The 13,625-nt window shown below is 36.6% G+C and overlaps 1 protein-coding gene across 6 annotated transcripts in view; it reads right to left on the bottom strand.

The window, feature by feature from the left end:
* rin2a (Ras and Rab interactor 2a) overlaps positions 1–11,341 on the bottom strand; it is a 50,494-nt gene extending 39,153 nt beyond the window's left edge. For 4 of the 6 annotated variants that reach the window (XM_015363189.2, XM_015363192.2, XM_015363193.2 and 1 more), the window contains exons 1-2: positions 11,157–11,341; positions 6,562–6,662 (exon numbers count right to left, since the gene is read on the bottom strand). The gene's annotated coding sequence lies outside the window, so the exon portion shown is untranslated. The remainder of the gene's footprint in view (positions 1–6,561; positions 6,663–11,156) is intronic. The other 2 variants (XM_015363191.2, XM_015363194.2) reach the window with 1 other exon arrangement.
* Between the last annotated feature and the right edge of the window lie 2,284 nt (positions 11,342–13,625).

Here is a 13,625-nt window from a genome sequence, read left to right as displayed (position 1 = left end):
CTGTGGAACAGATAAATTGTGGATGACAATACAGCTTAGGTTTCAGGGAAAAATTCAGACAGACCGTTTTTTTAAAAATAGGTAATTTTATTAAGATCCCATACCAGTATATTAGTTGAAAACAGATCATGGCATTTTTTATATTTTATATAGCAGGTGCATTGACATTTTATTTAACAGACATGACACAGGCAAATTGATGAACCTGATCAACATTTAGCAACAGGGCATTTACTGTTAAAGGCAGGGCAGCGCTAGAAGCAATACAAGCCGGTTGGAAAAATGTAATCTTGCATAGACCTCAGTGATCACCTGCAGCCAAGTTCTAAATATAACCTCACAGAGAAGATGAACACGGGATCCTTTAAAGGAGAGCAGTCAACTAGGTACTGTATGGCTAAAAAAGCACAACCACACCCGAGCTTTAGGATTTTCTGGCGCTGAATTATGTTCATGAGGGTTTGTGGCAAGAACACAAACTAAAGGCAAAAGTCAGACTCACCCTATTTTTTGCTTATGGCAGCTCTAAAAAGGTCTCATTTTTGGACACTCTCATGTCGTGTGTGCTACAACTGAAATACTACAGGCTATTTTAAGAGGATCCTCGGGGCTCAGCAAATGCGTCTCATATTTTAGTTGCATCTTCCAAATGTTCTCTTTAAAGGAATTATACAGATGCTAGAAAGTGGAACACCAACCCTTGAAAGGATTTCGAAGACTGCAACAAGCCTTTTTCAAGTTACACAAACCACTGCAGCTTTTGTGGAAAAACAATATGAAAATTCCTTGAGAACAGCAAACATTTGGCAAAGCATTTAAGGGCCTATTTCCTGTTTGCAGTGCAATATCATTTATGACTTAGTGTTTGTCCTCCCTTCAGGAGAAAACAAATATGCTTGAACAGCAGTTTCTTTCCAGTTCAGTTTGTTAAAAGTATTGTCAGATCTCCATGCTAAACAATACAACACTGACTTATTTATGAAGTCACTCACTACTTAATGACTAAATAATTATGATATAATGTATATGATGACATATACACATTATATAATATATCAGAATATTAAAACTTCTAAATTATTGTTATCAGTTACACGTTATTTCAAACTATTAGGTGGGGTTCTAAGTCATTTACTCATACTCCCACGGAAGCTTTATAGCATTGTGTCCTCAGCCAAGATGTACCTGCATCTGAGTCTGTGGCTGCTCTTATATTAACAGGAATAACTAAAGCAACGACCTAGATTTTATAATACTATAAATATCATAATTAATACTAAATGGCTTGATTATAAATTAATTAGATAAAATATTCATTTTATTGTGTTGAAATGACAGCATAAGATCTCCACTTCAAATAAACAATTGAGACCCATTGTATTGGAAAATCTCCAATGAAAGTCTCTCTCCACCTATATTTAGTTTTTCAGGCTCATAGATGCATGCTCTGGAAATGACTGCAGGTCACCATTCAACATCAACAACAAAATACAGCATGTATGCAGCAATACTATAAGGCTGCAACTGACTCATAAACATTTCCACATCCTGAAATATAAATGGAACAGATTTTTCAGCCAAAACTCCCCACAAGAACACTTCACACACTTCCAGCTCAAACTGTCTACCACAGCTCCAGACAGCCTTCTCGTACAGTAATGTACAGTATCGCAATCATTACAGCTTTCTGAGAATTTTCACTTCTAAGGTTACTGTAGGAATCTTCCAACCTTCCTTGCTTGAACATACATCTCACGCAAGAGAGGATTTTTAAGAAATATCTTTCTCTTTCATGTCACTTTAAAATTCCCCTCCATTAAGTTTCTGATAGCATTTTATCACTTCCTATTGCCCAGTGTCCACACTTTCTGCAAAGTTATTCAGTTATTCAATGATTTAATCCATTCAGATGGATCTTGAAACCCTGCTTAATTACACAACACTCTGCCTGAGACCAGCAACAATTCAGTCTATGGGTTCAGTCCTGGTTTAGTGCTACACTTGGTTATTTGCATACTACAGCAAAACACAACAGTCAAAGTCCTAAGAAAAAAATGCATCAAATGCAATTGAAAATACTCTCTACTGTATGTACTGAACATCTATTTCACCAACAGAATCTGCAACTTATTACCTATTATTGTGGCTTATAAATTAACCATCTTCACTTCTTCACTGTATTTAAAAAGGTAAGGTTAGATTAGCCTCAAAATCGTACATTTAGAAAACTTGAATTTGTTTGCATTAAATATTAAGGTTAAGACTACTATTCTGACAACCTAGTTTGTACAGTAGTTTTAAACAGTTCATATCATTAGATTTGCAATGCAACCTGCAATGGTACACCTTGCTGGCTTTGTTTTCAATTAGTAATTAGTTAGTAATTCTTATCTCTTCTAGGAAATATTTAAAGCACAATACTTGTACGGGCTTATCAACCACTCATGTACATACAGTGGCTATGAAGACAGGAACAGCTGGACTGGAGGTAACAGCGTAAGAATGACTTGAGCTTTTCAATATTTTCACACATACAGTATGTACTTTACATCTCTATATATAGAACAGAAAACACTTCAGTTTCACTGGTTTTTGTTTAGAACTGAGGCTTCAAGGTAAGAAAAACAATGTTCTTGCAACACCTAAGATATCTTTTTACTACATATGATGTCACAGTTTACTGACACTTTCTTTCTGGATTCTTTTATCCAGGTGAGTCAAAGTTTTCCACAAAACTCTGGGATTTTTTCCAGCTCTGTGCAGTCACAGATACTATGATTGCTGCTGAAAACAGTGCTCAGAGCTTTCTTTGTAACATTCTGTGTTGCACGTCAGTGATGCTCAGGAAGGCGAAAATTGTATTTTGGGACTTCCCTTCTATGAAAGGTGTAGGTGTAGCTAGTAAAGCAGGCTGTCAGAATGCTGTACTATTCTCCAGGGTTCCTTTTAATAACTGGAACAGTAACTAGGGATAATCCATAAACAACAAAGAATTGTGGACAGACATTAAAGAATGTGCAACACATGAGAGGAAATATTAAAAAAACAGGATACTTGAATGAATCCTTTAAGAGACTGTAGGAGATGGTGAGTCACTGGGGTTTGTCACTTAGGTCTTATCACTGTGTGCACTGAACAAAAGGAAGGAATGTTTTTCACATGACATCAGGTTAACTATGTCATAACATGTACCGAGACTGGGTGGCTTTGATAATTCTTGAATGACAAGCAATTTTCAGTCGTGCTCTGATCTAGTGCATTTCTGAAGATATGAGAAGTTGAACAACAGAAGCTGAAAGCAATGTTACAAGGAAATCCACTTGTACCATGTGGCAACTCTAAGTTCTCTGAAGAACACAAATATTATTATAAAACATTCTCATTCAAGACATTAAGTACAAGGAGGTGTTCATGGTACTGTAGTTAAAGAAATAAAGCAAATATATTTTTCCTTTGTCTTCATAAATCACATTTACTGAAGCTTGAGTGGACTATATATTTTCTTTTGAGATTTCAAAATATTAGCTTTAATATTTTTATCTTATTGAAAATATTTACCTTGTTGATCCATGCAAGTGAAAAGGAAAAATATAAAAACCTGCAAACTTTTATAAAAAGCTTTTTATTAATCTTCATTAAATTTGCGATTAAAATGAAAAACTGGAAAAAAATTATCATGGTCAATGCAATAATGCTATCAGAAAATATATATCTTTACTGATAATGAGTGGTTAGGCTTCTATCCCAGCTCTCGAAGAAAAAACATTTTAAAAACCTTAAATCACTCTCAGAATGACTCCTTTCCAGCTCCAAATTATTCAACACTGATAATCACCCCAATGCTGTCTTTTAAACCCTGATTCTCATTATGACTATGTGAACTTCAACCATATAGACAGCAAACCAACAAATACAAAATAAGCTAATGACAATATCCATCCAGAAAGTGAAAAGTGAGAAGAGAGCCTTTTAACATGGAAACAAACCCATCCGTATAGTACATACTGTCGGAAAGTAATGGCTCGGCCAGTTATATTACACTAATGCCAGCGTACATAACTTCCTAGACAAATTAAATCATTAGCTATTTATCCAGTAATGTGTTCTTTAAATGAGTATATATCAATGGCTTGAGCTCCCAGAGTCATTGTTACAGTTACAATTGCTACAATTTGAGAGATACCACCACAGTATTTTTGAGATGTAAAAATATAGATTCCAGATGTACAGAAAATGTAAAACACAGTAGCAGAGAGGAAACATGTTTTAAAGATAATGTTTCCTTCAGGAAGCTTCACAACAAGCCAATAGCCATGAAGACTGACATTGAACAGAAGGGAGAAAAAACTAAACTCAAGCTCAGAGACACAAAGAAGAACATTAATACACTCTTAAAGGGCAAAACCACTGGTTCAGGGAGCCACGAAGAGTCAAAACCTAAGAAACATACAGTGTAGACTGTTGAAACCTATTAATCATGCTGTCTCGCTTTCCTAGCTAACAGTAACTGTAGGCATTTCTGATTTTAAAAACATATGGTCCACATTCACTGAGGAAGTGACTTTTGCACTCTCTCCCTCTACATAACAGCTATGCATACTGAGTAAGAAGGAAGCAGTGGAATAAATAACTAGAATCTGTTAATTTAAATGAAGTAATATACACAATGATCAAAGTGTCTATTACGTGCCATGAGGGTCCGTTTCTGAATAACTTCATCTTAACTACTATAACTCTGACCTGAAGCACATAAGAACATGAGAGAGATTATGATGGGAGATTGCTAATTGTTAAATGATCCAATAATTTCATCCAGCCATTTCTAAAAAGAAGCCACAGTATGAGCTTCCATAACATGGGTGGGTAGCTTGTACCTGACTGCATCAACTGTGTGTAAAAACTAGCAAAAACTGCCTCCAGTACTCAGTTTTCAGTGCAATAATCTCTGTGGGTTCTCTTCTTGATATGGTTTTCAGAGCAGCAATATTGTGTTTGGAACTTGTGAAGTGTTTGCATTTAATGAAACAGGAGTTAGAGAGTCAGAGCACTCAAATTTGTGGGGTTCATGTCCCGATGTCCCTCCTTCTCGGAGAGGTAGACTAAGAGATGTTAAACTGGGCACCTCTTAGTCTACCTCATATATGCCTACCTGGCTACTGTATATGAGGTATCATGATGAATCCTATTGATACTTACAGGTTTGTGTCATGAATCTGGCTATCCCAATTGCTTCTGTCCTATCTCAGCTACATTCCTCAGAAAACTAAAAAATGTTAAGCAGTGCCCAGAAGATTTTTCATTAAAGGCAAGAATGAAACATTACATTTTTTTCTTGCTGTTACATATTTTAATGACTATTTTGACAACATTCTAAATGAGATCCTACTAGTGCATTTCACAATTGTAACAACATTATCGATTTAAATTTTACACTTCTAACTGTATGTCCTAATACTGTTTGCTTTTGTATCAGTTCCTCAAATTAAGATGAAAATAATATATCAAAACAGAACCCGTCTTTTTTTATCATTGAACAAAATCTAAATCTTTTTGAATGTCCCCTTGCAACTTCACCAGTGTTAACTAACCCTTTGATGCTGTTATTGCAAAAATGGATAGTTTGCAAACTATACCATAATGAGGATCACTGATATTAACTAATAAGTGCAGTGGTCCGAATACAGACTCCTGTGGTACTCCGATAACCACCACATTGTATACAGTAATTCCTTATGTGTAGTTTTCATTTAACCCATTCGCAACACAAATACTTGAATGTCCATGGATTCTTGCCACCTGTCTTGTTAGAATCTTTCAAGCTGAACTTTAGAAAAAGCCTTCTGAAAACCAAAATTTACCATATTCTCTGCTTTTATCCATTACTGTTGTTGTGTAAACAACACTGAACATTTTTCAACTGGTCTAATGGTTTCACTGTAGGTTGTTCACTATTTAGGGAGACTAGAGCCTATTGTCTTAAGTAAAGCCCTGAACTGCTCTGCATTCATACCTGTTAGGAAATTAAATTTTGAGCTTTAGCTGTTTAACTAGACAGTGATATTTCCCACAGCACCGTACTTAAGAGTACCTAGAATATCTTTTTACATTATTAATTTCAACAGAAGAAAGAGCAGCATTAGCTAGCTACAGATGTTGTTTTTTTATTTCTATACTATTTATTTGCTTCACTCCAAATTTTCTCACACACTTTGTTTGCGTCCAGTGTGTATAGTCCTTTATCCTGAACAGAAAAACAAATCTAGCAGCTACATCATAATCTGGCAGTGCTCACTCTCTTCTTAAATTCCAATCCTCTGACAGAAGTTCCTCACAACAATGTAATTCTGTCTAGTTTATATTTCTTCATGCCCAATTATTTGGAGAGGTTTCTCAGAAATTTTACAAACTTGGCAAACAATGTTCTTTACTTAACAAGTTTTTACTTTGCACTTTGCCTTTTTATGACTGTCAGTAATAATTATAATTCATGAGGAGTAATGGTACCCAAACAGAAAATGTGTTGTGAATGTGTCTTGAAAACTTAAAGAGGTCTGACTTTACCTGCCTGGCTAAGGTCCAACCACCTGGCTGTAGAATTAAGATGTTAGGATCCCCATGCAGAGTGAAATGAACCAAGGGGGAGATGCAAAGCTGGAGATGAGCTGGAAGAGGGCAAAAGAAAAATAATGTGAGAAAGAGTGGTCTTTATAGTATTTTGAGAAGTGACATTATGGAAGCATAAAAGCAGCAGAGATGAAGGGCAATCTGGCAGGTGTTATTCTTCCCAAACCTTTGCTACAAACTCCATTTAATATCCATATTATATCCAAATATCCAAATGGATTCCTTCTACTTATAAGGCCCTTTTCATCCCAAGGATCTTCAAATCCCTTTGCATAACAGAGGACTCACTTATGTTAATTATTAAATAAAGCCTAATTAGGGCAAAACAGAGAACTTATTCTGATACACAAAGACAGCAGTTAATCTGTAAATTGTGCAACAGTGGTATCCCAGTAGTTTGGTCTTTCATCACACTTTCTTCACCATTGTAAATGAGAATAGCAACAAGATTTCCAACATTGAAGACAAATCAAAATACACAATACAACACCCACAGTGTCTTAATTCCTAGGCCTCATTCCCGATTAAATTTGAAGAGCAAGACTTTTAACAGTTTTGTTCTCCTTTTGTAGAAAACAACATTAATTTTTTGCCTATATCATATCCTCAACATTATTATCATTTCACTGTTTTACTAGCAAAATCCTACAGTTTGATTCCTGCCATTGGGGGCTGCAACTCCCTTCTATTTTTATTAAATGCAGTTTGCTTGGAGAGAAGGAAATACAAACCTAATATCTATGAAAGGCAGCAGAAGGACAAACCACTATAACCATGCTATTCTGAGCTGATTTAATAAAAAGTTATAAATAGAGAACATATGGATAACCCAAACCCTGTCTTGTTAGACAGACAACTCACAACTGCAAGGAACCAGACAAACCATCATGTTGCGGTGAGGACTTCAACACACTCCATGGGCTTCTAAATGCTTCTAGATTCCAAGTTAATAATTAATTTCTCGAATGGGAAGCTGTATTCCAGCTGAAGCTTAACCCCACTAGGTTAATGCATACAGAAGTCTTGGGATGAAGAGTAGTATTGCACAAAACTACAACAAACAAGCTAGAACTATAACAATAGTAATTAATAATTCTACACACTGATGGAGGACTATCATCCCAAAGAATGCCAAAGCACTGTAAACAAAGAAGGAAAGCCATTACTTTCAGCTCTGAAATGCAGCACCCACCTGGGTGAAGCAGAGCAGCAACTGCACTGGCAGTCCCACTACACATTCGGAGCAGTGGGGGAAATAAGAAACTGATACACAAAATGAATGGATGGCAAGCTTTTGGAAGGCCAGATTATCTAAGCACAGAGTGCAGTGCATATTCTTTGAAAAACAACCATGGGATCTTCAATGGTCAAGAAATTGGGACCTCATCTGAAAGAAGGGACTTACTACAGCACAGTGTCCACTGTCACCAACTGGGGCACAGCTAAAGACTAAAAAATCTGGTCCAGAGGGCAAATGTGATGCATTAGCAAATGTGTTGCAGTAGCAACCTTAATTTCCTTAGGTATCTCCTATCCCAGGCTTGCTCAGGCCCAGCCTTGCTTAGCTCTTGAACTGATGACATCAGGCTACAGGGTGATGAGGCTGCTGCCAATTGATAACTTAACAGCAGACGGTATCTTGTGAACTTACTAAACCCAATAAAATGTTCTGTATCTTACAGTGAGTAAATAAGAATATTCAGCTGGTGAATATTAGAGTGCACTGGTACAAGGGTTGACAACCTTCACACTGATATTCCAATTGCAAGTCCTTGCACAAGCTAATCCTAAATTGCTGAAGTGGTCTTCAACACATGGCTTAATAATTACAAATTTGGGGGTCAACTCAGTAATGAATTTATTGGATTTAGTGTAGTGGCTTAGGATGAAAGTTCCAAGGCTGACTACCCCTGTTCCAATAAATTTGCTCTACTGGCCAGATGCTCCTTAATGTCTTCCAAAATCCTTAATGGATTAATTATAGGCAAAATCCTAACTACTGAATATGTGCATACAGAGCTTATAAGACCCAAAACGGAAGGCCTACAATTGAAGGAAGTATTAAGGATAGAAAAACAATGCCTCCGGGAAGCGTGAAAAAACCATGAAACTAATTTCATGGTTTTATGACCAAAATCTTTGAAACTTCAATGCTTGTAAGTGCAATATAAGTACAGTTCAATGGTTAGCGCAGGGCTTGTAATTTAGTTAGAGGAGTTCTAACTAAATCATGATTAGTGTAGTTTTGCCTTGCTCAAACTCATTTCTGAGCTCAAATTCCAGGCAAAAAGAACATTTCTACAGACAAGTTGCAGAGCATGTTTAGCAGGCATCCTGACAAGTTTGTTGAGCGGGAAGGTCAAGGCAACACTACCCTAACACTACCTTCAGCTTAAGGAATCTGTTCTGACAGGTTTTTTTTTTATAAATTTGAAATCATGTAGGTTACTCTCTATAATTCAGTCATAATGCTTTAATAGCACTTGGAGTAGGTCCAACATTCGAAGAAGACTCTAAACCATTAAACCAAGCTCTAGACAAATGAAATGTAAGACACTCTACACCATAATTTAAACTGTTTTACAGCAGTTCCTTAACAGTTTTACTAGTTTAAACCTTAAGGCCAAAGAGAAAATGTTGTTCCTTCTCAGATTCTATTATTAACATCAAAAACATAGCCACACAACCTCTAACCTACAAAAGCAAATATTTAGCAGTGAGTCACACAGTTTGATACAGTAATCTGTTACATGCACTTCATTAAATATGCTGATGCAACGTGGTTTCTCAAAGTTTCAGTACAGTGATTTATATACATTACACACTTGGCTATGTCCTCCGCAGAACACAAAGTTAGAGTAAACTGTGACTTACTTGGAAGACCTTTTTATCTTATTTTCCCCATTCAAAATCTGGCTATACTCTATTCCTTACACTTCCACATAACCTGTAAGTTTGTTTCTGGTTCCCAATTTGAGCTACAATTTAATAACCAGCATCCTTAAAGTAGTTGCGGAGAGCAGCAGTATGTTAATGGAAACTGTGATTTTTATTGAGGGTGACTAAATACAACCAGATGATTTTTTTCTTTCAAAAAAAACATTGCTCAACATAGAAACACAGCATTTGATATTATTACAAGCATTAAATGCGGACAGATTAACATAAATACATGCATAATACCAATAAAAAGAGAAAGATTATTTTAATTTTACTATGGCTCTATAACTCTACTTGTGACCACCACTTATCCAAAGATTTTTTCCATTGTGTTTTTCAGCCTCATTGGAGGTATACAGAATAAACACACCTGGCACATCTAGTACATATAGCGTTTACAGTGTTCTAAGCAGAAAAGGGATTTCAAAGCATTCATAAAATTTACAAGGCAGGAACTCAAGTGAACAGGCTACCCAGAATGGATTCAGCAATGAATGCATTACCTACACCTGCTTCTATCCATTATTACAATAAACTGGTATGTTTATCAAACCCCTTACACTAATATAAATTGTACACATTTCTTCTGGGTGGCAGTTATAATTTTTTCAAATTATGATTTCCCCCTTACATTAATGGGTTAATCCTCATTGGACTACATTTACATATCTTATTCCCCCCACATACTCCTCCTGAAACTTGCCAAAAGAGAAACATTTCAAATACAACAAAGAGCTCCTTGTAATGTTCCTTTGTATTACTAGGAGCAAGTGCTTCTATAATTAACATTACACTATTTTCAGGTACAGTGCTTGGACAGTAAAAAGAACGCAACAAAATCCACTCAGAAGGCAGACTGCAGCATTTAATTATTCACATAAAAACACTTTAAAAGACGGTATGAAAACAAAACCGCATTTTCTTTTTCTTCCTTAGAAGACTTGCAATTCAATCCTCACACGGCATCGATGCTCCCATTTGTCTTTTGTTGTTGTTGATTGTTCCATATTACAGAACAGATGTTCTGCTCATCCGCCCTCCCACATACACCTACAGTTTACTAGTACGGATGTTGTCCCATCCAATTTCGTAACCACTAAAATACTGAGCTCCACTCGTCATTTAATTCGCAGAATTATGTGTACGTGTTTTTTTACTAGCCACTTGAGCTCTGGCATGTAAACAATACAGTTTTTCTGGTATCAGTTGCTTTACACAACCGACCTCAAGTTTTTCTTATTGACAAAGATTTTGGTCTGAAGGTGAATCATAAAGTTGTTGCTGTTAATGACAATATTTGCAACAGTTACAGCAAGCAAGTGTTATTTTGATGGATCGCTTCCAAATGACTCGAACGCGACAAATTGTCCGAAGTCTTTGAATGCAAAATTTCCTCAGGTAGGACAATTTCGATGAATCATCACCAACCCATTAAAACAGTCCACAAAAAGGAGAGTCAAAGACTTTAACTCTTTACACACTGTTTCTAAACAGTTTCTTATCTATTCAAAGTTTAAATAAACCGATTATCTTTCCGTGTAAGTAGCAGAACAAGCGCAACCCTATAAGAAATCCAACCAAGGAACACTTACCTGATCGTTCTTTACTGTTTGTGCTGCTTGCTCTTGTTGAGGTTCTGCGTCCCAACGCGTCTGTTTACGACTAGTTGCTCACGGATGTAATTGTGTGTCTTGTTTAATCTGGAATGCTTCATTCTTGGAGAAAAGAGCCACAGTTCCCCTTTGCCTGTGCTTCACGGCGCATGTGTGACCTCCTCAGCAACAACAAAACTCCAGAGAACAAAGTAAACTTTGCGTTAACTTTCTCATCACGTGCTCCTGCAGGAATTTCTTGGACTGGAGAGTTGCTTTGTTATTTTCTTCCACCAGTGCCCTTAATAAATAATCACATAATATATTTATTTTCATATTTTTAACAATACTTATTATTGGATTTAGTTGATAACAATGCAGATGAGTTATTGACGTAATGTGAAAGTTCTGTAAATTGATTTGCAAATTTCAGTGAGCCCAGATAACTTGATTTGATTTAGTGTCATAGTCTTCCCTCTTCTAAAAGGGAGAATTTTATGGTAGCCCATCAAACCTAACATGCGTTTGGAGGATACCGGTGCACCCGGCAAAAACCATACGAGCATGGAGAAACATGCACACTCCACACCAACGTATTTCGTTCACTTAGCAGTTTCTTGAAATTCTCATAACAAATGTATCTGATCAAAACCACGAAACGCATTTGAACACCATAACGAAAATTAAAGAAATGTCCATTTGAGACTGGGTGACACTTTCTTAGTGCTTCTGCTGACTTTGATTTTGAGAAGCGAAGTGCAAATAATAACAATCGACTAACTACAGTTTAGGGCAATTTCTATTTAACATATCTTGTTAATAAATATGTTTTAGGTTAAGGAGAAACGATGGGAAAAGACATGGACAGTATTGTCACCTTTCTATTCTTCCGTGGATGACTTTCTTTTTAAAGGTTAGATGTTCCTTTGCTCCATTACGTTATCAGCACTTTAAAACCTGGTTCTTATGGAAATAGTTTCCATTGAATTATAAGTAAAATCATTATTACAAAAACTATCCAGTATTGACATAGTCACCGAAAAAGTACCAATTCAATTGTCATAAATTTAATTAGACATTTAGCAGCCTAAAAAAACAGTCTTACATAAGGGAGAAAAATTGTTTCAACACAAAATAATGTTTAACTCGAAGACTCGAAGCTATGACAGAGGAATATCTCTATTTTGATTTGACGTTATCCCAAATGGGAAGAACCTTATCAGACACATTGTTGCATGCTAATTCTGTCCTTCAGCTTGATATGAAAACAAAGACCCGTTTCATCGAGAGTGCAAGAAAGCAGCAATCCGGAAAGCACAGGGAGGATTTGTGTGTTACAGTACCTCCCTGGTACACTGTGGCAGTCTGTAAAACGTGAATGCGGTTCCAAACCTGTTTTTCAGCATGAACTAAAATATTTACCTCCTCTCCCTCATACACACATGCCAATTTCCTCTACCCTCCACTAATGTCGCAAAAACTACTTGAAGAAAATTTGTTTTACTCAACATAAACTTTACCACCATATGAGGAACTTAGGTATTATATTCAGTGATGTAAAGAGCAGTTCTTGTTGTTTGCTGAGGAAAGAAATTAAACGGTAAAATATTTTCAAATAAAGTATTTTTTAATGAAAAGGAACTTTTCTAGATTGTTCATTATTGTTGCTAGTTGTGAACTACTTGTTCCAGTACTAGTTTCAGTATTCTAATATTTTCTATTAGAAAGTGAATATAAATCTAAAAACCTACAGTAATGTACAGTAACCTACAGTTATGTATTAGCTTTTCAAATTCTAAACAGTGCTGGAGCTTACACTCTAATATGTAGGTTGTCTTGCATATGTAAAAGTAATAATAATAATAATAATAATAATAATAATAATTACACTTATATAGCGCTTTTCTGGACACTCCACTCAAAGCGCTTTACAGGTAATGGGGATCCCCTCCACCACCACCAATGTGCAGCCCCATCTGGATGATGCAACGGCAGCCATAGTGCGCCAGAATGCTCACCACACATCAGCCATCAGTGGGGAGGAGAACAGAGTAAGGAAGCCAATTCATAGATGGGGATTTTTAGGAGGCCATGATTGATAAAGGCCAATGGGAAATTTGGCCAGGAAGCCGGGGTTACACCCCTACTCTTTTCGAGAAACACCCTGGGATTTTTAATGACCACAGAGAGTCAGGACCTTGGTTTTATGTCTCATTTGAAGGACGGCGCCTGTTTACAGTATAGTGTCCCCATCACTACACTGGTGATTAGGACTCACATGGACCGAAGGGTGAGCGCCCCCTGCTGGCCCCACTAACACCTCTTCCAGCAGTTATTCCCAGGAGGTCTCCCATCCAGGTACTGACCAGGCTCACACCTGCTGAGCTTCAGTGGGTTGTCAGTTGTGAATTTCAGGGTGATATGATAAAAGTACTCCATTTTGCTCTATATACTCTATGTCAATTGTAT

This window comes from Lepisosteus oculatus, chromosome 17 (assembly GCF_040954835.1).
Source record: "Lepisosteus oculatus isolate fLepOcu1 chromosome 17, fLepOcu1.hap2, whole genome shotgun sequence".
Lineage (NCBI taxonomy): Eukaryota > Metazoa > Chordata > Actinopteri > Semionotiformes > Lepisosteidae > Lepisosteus > Lepisosteus oculatus.
This window is presented reverse-complemented; position numbering and strand designations above follow the sequence as displayed.